Genomic DNA, 11,490 nt, shown 5'->3' with positions numbered 1-11,490 from the left:
GGAAAACCCTTCTGGCCGGGAGGAGCGGGCACCGTGAGCTAGCATCCTCCTGGCCAGCTTCCGCAGGGACTGGGAAGGACACCAGGAGCCTGTGGCACCCTACGTGCAGATTACTGGAGTGGGAGGAATATCCCCTTTGTTGCAGAAGCAACTCTGAACACCAGGTCCGATTAGATTTGGTTGTCAGGGCACTTAAAAGACCACCCCGTGTGTGTCCCTATACAGGAGGACACAGATCTGGGACCCAGGTAATTTTAATTCTCTTTTTGTCTCTTTGGATGGCTTTTGCATAACTGTAGTCAGTTAATTCACTTCTCTACACCCTACCGTGAAACAGGGATGCTGTGTCTCCAGTGGGACCGTCCTTCTCCAGAGAGACTGCTGCAGCATAACATCCCTGTCATCTCCACACCAGATCCAAATTCTCCCTGAACCCTGGCCACACTTAGTACAGCTTTTTTCCTGCGCTGTGAGAACACTACAAGCAGAATCTCTTCAAAAGCAAATGTGTAGGCATGTTAAGACATAGCGTAGATCACGTATCCATCCTGAAGGTAAACGTGGGAGTTCAGAGAACTCAGTGAAGCTGAGATCTGTCCCCCACATAGGGCCCCTGAGCCAGATCACGCCACTGCTCGTAGCCTGTTGGGGGAAAAACAAGCAGGTTTGGGGTAAAAGTTAAGCTCTGTTGGAGGCACGGGGTGGGAAACAAGCTGTGTTCAGAGCATGTTTGCACCTGATACTCTGCCCTGCAGGTCCTTCCTGTGTCTGACGTGCCTCAGAGCAGGGCAGGCTCTCGCCCATCTCTCTGCCAGGGAAAGCAGAGTAATGCTGTGTCCTGCCAAGCTGCAGAGCTCATTTCCACACACTGCAGTATCTCTGCCTGGGAAATCAAGGTGCCAAGCTCCTGCTCAACACATGGTTTCTGTTCCCAAAAAAGGCTGGCACCTGACCTGCCGCTTGGCTGGGGTGGCCACCAGCATCCTTGCCAAGAGCCCCTCAAGCCTCACAACCCTCCCTCATATTTAATGACTTCCACGCAGTGAAATCTGGAAGTGGGGTCTCAGCCTTGTGTCAACTAGGCTACCAGGACTCCTGCAGGTGGGCATTTGGTTCGTGCTTTCCAAGGAGAGTGTCTGGAGAGCCAAATATTTGGGGAGCATGTCCCTCACACAAGCACTTGTGGCAGGGATGCAGGTGGTGGCTGTAGGTATGCCATGAGGCTTCTGGTCCCCATTACTGCTCATAGCAGCTCCTGCCTGGCTGCTGCATCACAGCCTTTCTGGATCCTAGCCATCAGCAGCAACTTCCCCAACCCTCTCCAGAGCATCCCAGGAAAGGATTTTTGGTGATAATAACCTCCAATTCACTTTTTCCTCTATCTCAGTGGCCTAGGTCAGATCGCTCAGGCTTAACCCTGAACCGTGAGCTGGGTAGACAAACCCCCTTCATCCGTCTGCATCCGTGCACACACTCCCCTGCATTCCAAAGTTGCTTCCAAAACTGACTTCCAGTTAGTGTGGATATTTAACTCCTGCCCAGTTTTGCAAGTAATTCCTGAGTGTAGCCTCAGTGACTCCACCAAGTAAGAATAAGCTCCTAACTTTGGAGGTATTTATCCTCCCTGTTCCCAAAAAAAATCCAGTTTCTTTGCTGGAGGAGCTCCTGTTCTTCCCCCTTCCTGACAGGGCCAGGACTGCCACACTCAGCTCTGCTCCACTCCCCCAGTGATTCCCTGCAGACACCTGCGGGTGCCATGGCCATACCTGCAATGTCAGGCTCCTCTCTTTTTTAAGGTGAGGGTAATTACAGCCCTGTGCAGGATTTTTAGGAAGGCTGGGCAAACCAGTTTGGTCATCCCTCTCCCCAAGGACACATCCTCGTGTTGCCTGAGAGCAGCAGGGGAGGAGGGACTCACTCAGGGGCAGGTCCAGGGTGGGTTGCTGGGGTGTCCATTGTGCAAATCCCTCAGCATCCCTCCTGTTCTTGTAATGCCCAACTGGTGTGGAAGAAAGAGTTATGGGTCTGTTCTGGAGGCACCAGGGGGAGTTTAGGGGACTGGGGGAACAGGACAGGTCAGCTCCTGGATGTGTCACCCCAGGGCAGCCCAGCCAGCTCTGCAGTGAGGAACAGGACCACTGATGCTTGTCCCAGAACAGGTTATTTAATAAAGTATTTCAGCACATAGTGAGTCATTAATTACACCCAATCCTACAATGCTAATAGTAGTAATATTAATAAAAAAACAATATTACTGCATTCCACACCATGTGCCTGCCCTTGTAGGCATCATGCACCTCCTCCTATCCCGCCTTGCCCAAAGAGCCACTGCTGAGCTCCTGCTTCTTGTTGTTTCATCCTTGCTCCCCAGGAACACCTGGAGCATTGGAGGAATGTTCCCCTGACTCTGCCCCCAGAAATCTGGGACTTTCCGACTCAGGTGAAGCCATTCCTGGGTGGGTTTTCAACAATGGTGAGCATCCCCAAACTGTGTACCAGCATCTTCTCAGCACAACCTTCTGGAGCTCCAGCTTTCCTAAGAGGCACAGACAGATGGCAACCTGGCATCAGTGCACCTTTGGGAAAATCCCACTCCAACACTTGCTATCCAGACACTGCCATCAAAATTCAACAATGGCATCTTGTAAATGGCAAAACTCCACAAAATAGTTTACATACTTGTAGATGCTGAGGAGGCTAGCAGAGAAAAAATTCTCCACTTCTAACTGTCTCATGTGAAAGTCTCCATTCTCACACAAGCTAGCTGTCTGCCCATTTGCTGTCTGGTAAACATTTGCACCTGCAGGGCTGTTGTGAGAACATCGTGGAATGTTTTGGTTTTACTGAGAATAATACTTTGAAATGGGTGGTTATACCTCTTGGCCTATCACCTTGGTAGGTGGTTGACTGATGGGCCAATCATGTAATTTCTCTTTTGCGATCCATGCAATGAAAAGATGGGGTTTTGGCATTAAAAGGTTGGCCTTTGACCATATCTTCTCTCACCTGAATCTGTGTCATTTTTCACCGTCCCTGCGCGCAACAGCGACGCATGCTTCCTTTAAAACATGTACCTCACACTGCAGGAGCCATGACACAGGCCCCGGCTACCATCACTTAGATGTCCCAGTCATCCAAATTTCTGATGTTGTGTTCTACACATTTAACCCCAAGCTGCAGAAAGTTCATGACCAGCCTGAAAGCAAAACCCACACCCTATCCCTTCGCTCCAAGTAAATGGAACTCACACGTGAGGAGACAGCCTGCTGCCCCACACTGCAACAAGCTGGTGACAAGCTCAAATATCTCCCATGAGACAACAGCACTGGTGGGATCAGCAGGCTGGGATGAGTTTTTTTCTCTCCACAGTGGGTTATTTCTGTTTCCATCTGTTTCTCACTTGGCTCACCCGTGCTGATGGAGCAGGGCTGTCCTTTATACCCTGGGACGCAGGGAAGGTTGGGGGTGATGTTGAACCACTCTCAGTGATTGCTGGTGTCTCTAAAGCCAAGAGTTTCAGAAGAATAAAGAGATTGCTGCTTCCCGCTGTCTCTTTACTCTTGGCAAAATGAAAAGCCTTGGGGTGATTTTCAGATGTGATTCTTGGTTCGTTTCCTTTTCAAGGGACAGAAAGCCCTTTGGCCCGCCAAAGATGTTCGCAAATGGGATGCTAGATTACAGCCTGGCATCCTCCTGCACATCCTTCCAGCTTTGGAACCATCTGAGCTGGCAGAAGGACCACTGGGGGCATGCGGAACCACACGCTCGATGCTGTCTTTCCTGGGAGCAACACCTGAGCACCTCCAGCCCTCAGCCGACGACGGCGGTGACGCCCTCCAGCGCACAGCTCAAAGCGCACGAGTGCACCCCCGCACGCACACCTGTGTACACACACCCCCTGCTCCCTCGGCTCCAGCCTCAGGAATGCTGCCGGCATCACGCGCAGCTGCCATGAAGGGGCTGCGGTCGATGCGGCTGCCAAGCAGGTTTAGCGGTCACATTGATCCCGACTTGTGCTCTGTCCGCTTAACTCCCGCACCACCTTGTCCCCTCCTGGGGTCTTCCCGAAAACACCGCTGCTGTGGAAGTGCTTCGCTCCCCTGGCAGCTGGGGAGAGCTCAACTTGTAGCAAAAACCTTGGCCCAACCCTGTAGCTTGGCATCAGCTGCAGGTGTCTGCAGGCAAAGCCAGCTCCTGCTCAGAGCTCCCCCCCCCAAGACTTTTTCATCCATCCCCTAATTCTCTCTGGCCACCCCATGGTTTTTTTTCCCGAGTATCCCAAAACCTCATCCCAGTCATAGCACCTCAACATGGCACTTCTCACTGCCAGGTAGTTTCACCAAGATTTGATGGACTTTCTTGCTTCTTCTGCGGAGAAGGGGGTCTGTCCCACTCCAGTAAATCTGCATTTCATTGTGGGATTAAATAGTTCCTCCCTTTGGTTTCTGAAATATTTTCAAGTGTTTCAAATTCTCAAGTGTTAACACATGACAGAGTCATTTGTAGCTCCCAAAAATAACCTGCTACACGGGTTAATGACACGCTCCCATAATGTTTGACTGTCCATCCCAAGTATGGCCATATCGTAGAAACACGTAGCCACTGAGCAATCTTCACAGTGGCCAAGAGGTGGGGGACTTCATCAGGGCAAAGGGATAGGGAAAAGCAGGTGTTTGTAGTCATTGAAGTTTTAAACAAAACCTCGAGGGCTTCACCCTAGGGTTCAGGCAGACACCCAGCACATTCCTGGCAGCCAAAAAATATAAGGTCCAAGGCCTGTGGGATGGAGTCAGAGGGATACTCAGGTCCCTCCCGGTGCTCAGGGACTGCCCAGGTAAAACAGTGCTGCATTGATTAAAATGAGCCTCAATCATCACTCCTTTCTTGGATGGATGATTGTTTGCTAAGTCTCACCTGGTTCATTAAGTCTCAGCCATCTGCATTGGGATATAGAAAGTACTTTGCATCCTCCCGCACCAGAAGAAGCAGCAAGTTCAGGGCTTTACAAGAGCAATGCCGAAGTTCACAGGATGGTACAACAGCCACAGCCTTCCTGGGTGGGTCAAATGCTGGGATGGTGTGTTAGACACCCTTTCTGATGGGAAAAAAAAAAAAAAAGAAAGGCTTAACCAATCCATACGTGTATGTCGGGGCAGAGAGGGAGACACTGATTTTGTCTGTCCAAAGTCAGTCTCTAGCAGCTTGATCTCAAAACTGTGGTGATCTGAGTTACACAGAAAGAACTAATGGGAAGCTGAGATGCTTTGAAATGTACCAGCAGTGTTTTACCTCCTCTTAAATTACTAATTTGCCTTTTGCATAGATTGTTCTGTGTACCTTGTTTCTATTCTCTGGTCACTTTGCTTTATGCAACAGGCAAGAAAGCACATTTACCTTATTTCCTGTCTGTTGCCGGGTTGGCTTTACACATAGCAACAAGGAGGAGAAACCCTTTTCTTTTTTTTTTTTTCTGGTAGTAAAAAACAACCTGCAGTCTCTAAAAATTGCATCGGAGACACTGAAGGAAAGGCAAGGCTCTGCCCCCTTTTCTCTTGCAGTCATGTCATGTTTTATCAGGGATGAGTGGTTTGCCTTGCCTGTCCCACCAAAGCAGCCCTCAGCAATCTCTCTGCAGTAGAATAGTCCTCTGTTTCCCAACCACAACAGAAAAAAATTCAGTCTCCAGGGCAGCTCCTGAGACAACAGGCAGTGGAGAGAGCCAGGACCATGTAAATGTGAGTTTTATTTATTTATAGCTTAGACCTCTGAGTGCCAAATCACCTGGCAATGTGAGTGCCCTCCCCGCCTTTCATCCAAACCCAACTTGCATATTGCTGAGACAACATCAGCAGAGGTTATGGTGGTGACAATGATGATGATGATGATGATGATGACTTGATTAATTGAAATATTCAAGCACACCTGACTCAGATTTAACAGCTCTGGCCTTTTTTATTCTTTGGTCCAACCCCCCCATTCCAATGACTCTTCAAGACAGGTATGTCACATCCTCATTCACCTGATGGGGAACAGAGGCAAGGCAGTGGAAGGTTTTGCTGGAGTACAAATTCAGGAAATCAGGAAGGGCATTCAGGAAATTCCATCACAGTTCTCCCTTTTGCTTTTGCTTCTCATGAAAACAGAGATTAAGCAACAGTGTTGACTGTGTCTCTGCCACATCCCTCCTAGTTAGTGATTTTCAGCCCACAGGGGCTGCCTCACCTCCATATGCAGGTGTTTCAGAGCTGTTTTGTGGAATTTGGTGGCTCATCTGGGAGGAGAAGAAAGACCTAAGTCTTCCACCATGGGGAGGAAGATCGTGAGGCACTCTGAACCACATTACCAGCCACTCAAGGCTCCACCTAAGATGGTGCTACCAGCTTCAAAGCTCTGCCGCTCCAGGAACACCTTGCAAAAGACTTACCCTGTGGGTGTTGAATCTTCTTTTTGCACAGAGATGAGTCCCCAGCATGTGGCCTCACCCCACAGTGTGCTTTTGGGCTGGAAAGGAGAAGCACTCTGGCTTTGGTCTAGGATGAACCCCTCTTTCCTGGCCCCCACAGCCCCTGCAAGGCTGGTCTGTGAGCCAGAGCTGTCATCTGCTCAGGTCAAAACACCTTTGAGGTCTACATGAGGGTTCTTCCACCAAAATAAAAACTGGGCATCAGCTTTGAGGAATCTGGGCAAATCTTTGCTGACCTTTAGCCTGGTTTGGCCTCAAAGAGTAGGAGTCACCTGACCTGGCTTAGACACCATGGAGAGACACGCCCCAAGATGAGTCAGGGGAACATGGCATGAGGCCACATGCCTCCTGGAGGTGCTGAAGGCTGCACAGAGAGCTGAAGGCTTTGTGCTATCTAACATTCAGGTGGATCCAAAAGTCCCAAAACCCAGGGATGACAGGCATGTCTCCCAGCTGAACATTCTCATTCTGATACCCCATCCTGCCCTGCTGTGTGTTACTAAGCCATGGGCAAAAGGCTTCCTTGCCCCCTGGGAGATGAGCCTCTCTCCTGACACAGGCTGGTTATTGTACCCAAGTTTTATGCTGGAGGTGAATGACTCTACTGTCATTTGGGGTTTCCTTTGCCTCCCCTCTACCTGGTGCGGGAGGAAACACAAAGAGACAGATCCCACAGGAAGCAGGTCTTGCAGTCTGAGGACAGCAGCAACATCCAGGGAAGAAAGTATGGGCATGGAACAATTTAAAGTCACCTGGCAGATGGTGGGCATCTCACTTTGGGGAATTTCCCTTTGGTTTGTTTTTAAACAATCTGTAGAGTTATAGCCAAGACTAATGGAGCTTTTTGTGAAAGGAATGGAGACAAAAGGGAAACAATTTTCAGATGATCGTAGCACTGTAAGGTCTTTGTGTCCATAGGAGGAACAGCTGTGCAGGCTGGGAATCTTCTGTAACAAAGACAACACAGGAAAGGTTATAGTACAGCCTGCAAAGTTACAAGGGGCAGAGTGTGATTGGATAGAATAGGATCATTTATCATCTTCTGCACTGTGAGGATGAGGGCATCAAAAAAGCTATCAGGTGGCAGTATTACAACAAGCCCAAGGAAATGATTCTGCACGCAAACAGGTCATTAGATTGGGCAGCTGTTTGGCACAGGATGTTGCAAATGCTTAAAATTTATCTGCCTTCAAAAATAACTGAACAAATTAATGGGAGAAAAATTTACTGAAGGCTATTATGTACAAGGACACTTGTGACTCAGGGAGTCTGAGTCACAAAAAAATACTGGAGGTTGAGGAAATATTCTGGGGAAGTATCATTTGTCCTTATACCCTTCCAAGGGTGGACTTGCATGAAGAGAAGTTCTGGGATAGATGGGTCCTTGTGGGCTATTTGTAGACTCCAGAACAGAGAAGCACCCAGCACTGAAACTTGGTGTTGGCCATGACAAGCTTGCTATCTACCTGTGTGAATCTGCCCCAAGATCTCACTGCTGTGCTGTGCAAAGCATGTCCTGGAGGTTCAGGGGAGACGGGACACATGGCCCCCAGCAGGTGGGGACAGAAGATAGTGCCTATCAGGACCTGTGCAAGCAGGAGCCAGCAGATAAGGCAGTGTCTGGGGAATCACTGAGTGCAGTGCCTTGATAGAGCAGCAGCTGCTGGCTCTCAAGCCAAGAAACCAAGCCTGAAGGTCATGAGATAAAGTGAGGGCAGAGGGAAACCATGACCTGGCAGTGAGGATTTCCAAATTTCCTTTTTCGTTCCTGTGACACAGGAAAATGAGATAAAAGGGGAAAATATTCAAAGCAATACATACCCCAAGCAGGGACAGCTCATCCCAGCTGACGCAGACCCAGCTGCAAGGTTGGACTCTGAAAGCTTGTGCAATATCTTCATGGTCTTCACAGTCTGAGACCTGTATGACGAATGCCCTGGAAGGAACAGAATTCAATGTCAACCCAACTGACAGGAGCACTTTTCAATCTTCTGGGCTGTTCTTTCATCTGTGTCTATATAAAAGGCAAATTCACTGGCCCCAAAATAGCCTCCAAGTCTTCAAGCCTTCCATTACCCCCATACTAGTATTTTCTATTGGGTGGCTGTACACTGTACCCTGTACACCAAAGCTCTGCAAAGCATTGTCATCCTTCTCTCTGTGTGCAAAGCATCTCTGGTGCAACCGGTGTCAGTGCTGACAGAGAGCCTCAAAGCCTGGGGTCTTGCTCAGCAACCCCCTCCAATGCCAATGAAATACGACTCAAATGGCCCCATTGCCAAACTGATGACCATGAAACACACGTAGGAATGGGATGAAGTACCTCTGCAGTACACGGCCAGGTGACTGACAGGTAAATTTGAATATTAAATTGTTAAGAAAAGATGGGGATCTAGATCTAGAGATCTAGATCAGCCCTGCCCAGAAAGACTTGGGGGTGCTAGTAGGTGAGAGGCTGGACATGCCCCGGCCATGGCACTCACAGCCCAGAGAGCCAAACGTGTCCTGGGCTGCATCCAGAGCCCCGTGGGCAGCAGGGGAGGGAGGGGATTGTGCCCCTCTGCTCCGCTCTGCTGAGACCCACCCAGAGCACTGCATCCAGCTCTGGGGTCCCTGGTATAATAAAAGCACAGACTTGTGTGCTGGTTTTGGCTGGGGTAGAGTTAATTTTCTTCATAGTTGGTTTTCCTCGCATGGGGCTGTGTTTTGAGTTTGTGCTGAACACATGTTGATAACACAGACATGTTTTTGTTGTTGCTGAGCAGTAACAAAGAGCCAAAGCCTTTTCTGCTTCTCATATGGCCACGCTGGCGAGGAGACTGGGGGTGCACAGGAGGCTGGGAGGAGACACAGCCGAGACAGGTGACCCCAACTGACCAAAGTGGTATTCCAGACCATATGAAATCATGCTCAGTATATAAAGTGTGGGGAAGAGGGAGGTAGGGAAACATTTGGAGTGATGGCATTTGTCTTCCCAAGTAACCATTATGTGTGATGGAACCCTGCTCTCCTGGAGATGGCTGAACACCTGCCTGCCCATGGGAAGCAGTGGATTAATTCCTCATTTTGCTTTGCTTGCATGCATGGCTTGTGCTTTTCCTATTAAACTGTCTTTATCTCAAGCCACAGGTTTTCTCACTTTTGCCCTTCCAATTCTCTCTCCAGTCCCACCAGAGACAGTGGTTCCCTGGGGCTTGCTGCTGGCTGGGCTTAAACCACTACAACCTGTCAGAGAGGTGGTGGATGCCCCATCCCTGGAAACATCAATAGCAGGTTGGACAAATTCTGAGCAACCTGTTCTAGTTGAAGATGTCCCAGCTCACGTCCAGGGGTTGGAACCAGACGACCTTTAAAGGTCCCTCTCAACCCAAGCCATTCTGATTCCATGATTTAATAAGTAAGAAGCCTTTCATTTTCTCCTGCTTTACCAAGCTTTTGGAAATACCTCCATGATTAAGAACAGCCAGGAGTCTCACAGGCTCCTGTTTTCCAAGAGTCCCAGATAAAATATTACTCAAATGGCTTTTATTATTTATTAGTCATCAGGATATGTGGAGTAACAGCAGGGTAATTTGATTGTGCCCTGTTATCAGATCTTTTGACAGCTTTTGCAGGTTTTTAGACAGCAAGTAGATGTGAAAGAATCATATATGTATATATATTTCATGTATATGTGAAAGTCAGTATGTGGGTGGCTGTAAACAAAAGGGAGGGGAGGGCAGTAGGGTCAATGGGACAGTATTTTCACGTGTATGAAAAAATGCCACAGAAAAATGCCCTATGGCATTGAAAATTGCTCTGGAAGAAGCAGCTTTATACTGTTTTAGGACAAGCTAGGCACGCTGTTTGCAAACCCTCCCTTCTAATTTCTTTTGCTCACAAGCGTTCAGGTAAATGAAAATATGTCTCACTCTAGGGAAAAACTCTGCATTTCTGAAGCTCAGCAGGTGTTCTGATGCTTAGGAAAGGATCTGAGTGTCCTGGCAATGCCCACCAGTGCTGCACTTAAAGAAAAAAAAAAGAGATAAATACATTAAAAATGGATGCTGAGAGAAAAACATGCTTGAGGTGGAGAAAGGCTTTTATCTAAGTTTTGTGGCCTTCATGGAATGTTGGCTGCTTGTTTGCAGAGAGAAGAATTCACTCCTTGGAAAGTCCTTACTGCTTCCTCCCCCAGTCCCTGCTCTGTACATTTTTCCTATGGAGGGAGATGTTTTCAGGCCTCCACCCCACAGGGCTTTTCTGCTTTACCTGGCTCTCACATCGAAGGGGCAGCATGAAGGTAGAAATAGCTAAAACTTGCCCTTTTTTCATTCTTCCTGACCACTAGCAAGTATGTTCATGGTTTTTTTTAACTTCCCCAAGGGAAGAGCAAAGAAAGAGCCTTTGATTATCTTGGAGATAAGGGGATGCAGACACACAGGACCAGACTGCAGCCAGCTCACCCAGCCAAAGGCCTCCCCTGAAGCATCCGTGAGTGTCAAACACAAGAAGAAAAGCATATTAATTTAAAACACTGTGTAAACAAGGGTCCAAATGCAAAGACTTGTCTTGGCTCTTAAACTCCCTCTCTCCTACTCTTCTAGACCCTTGAAATGTCCACATGTAGGAAAAACAAACCCATTTGAGATAAAAACTACAGCTTATAGTTTGGGACAGCATGAGAGCCTTCTCCACTTTTAAAATGGGAATTCTGCAGAATGGACTGGCCCTGATGTGCATCCAGACACAAACGTGGCTGTTGGCTCTTTTTGCACCCTTCCTGCCCTTGAACTGGCAGCTGAAGGTTGGAAGAGGGGAACAACCCATCCTACAGGTCAGGCAGAAGATCTGAGATGTGACAGATGGGACAAGGAAATGGGATGTGCCAGACCTACCGTGGATTGAGAGCTTCAGGTTGGTGTGGCCAACTGGTTTCCTGCAGGATGGAGAAGCATGAGGGTAATTAATGGAAATCTCACAGCAGGTAAACAAGTCTGGAGGAGATTTACGTGGCCCTGCAGGCAGCTGCAGATGGGGATTGAGAT

General features: G+C 48.6%; 2 long non-coding RNA genes across 2 annotated transcripts; one reads left to right on the top strand and one right to left on the bottom strand.

The window, feature by feature from the left end:
* The first annotated feature begins 6 nt into the window (after positions 1-6).
* LOC108449711 lies at positions 7-2,995 on the top strand. Its single transcript, XR_001865982.1, has 2 exons — positions 7-248; positions 338-2,995. It is a non-coding gene; the product is annotated as an uncharacterized LOC108449711 (long non-coding RNA).
* On the bottom strand, positions 2,459-6,886 carry LOC108449712. The gene is made up of 3 exons (XR_001865983.1): positions 6,425-6,886; positions 4,915-5,095; positions 2,459-2,536 (listed from the first exon to the last, which is right to left on the bottom strand). It is a non-coding gene; the product is annotated as an uncharacterized LOC108449712 (long non-coding RNA).
* Between the last annotated feature and the right edge of the window lie 4,604 nt (positions 6,887-11,490).

Source organism: Corvus brachyrhynchos, unplaced genomic scaffold, assembly GCF_000691975.1.
Source record: "Corvus brachyrhynchos isolate BGI_N302 unplaced genomic scaffold, ASM69197v1 scaffold139, whole genome shotgun sequence".
Taxonomy (NCBI): Eukaryota; Metazoa; Chordata; class Aves; order Passeriformes; family Corvidae; genus Corvus; species Corvus brachyrhynchos.
This window is presented reverse-complemented; position numbering and strand designations above follow the sequence as displayed.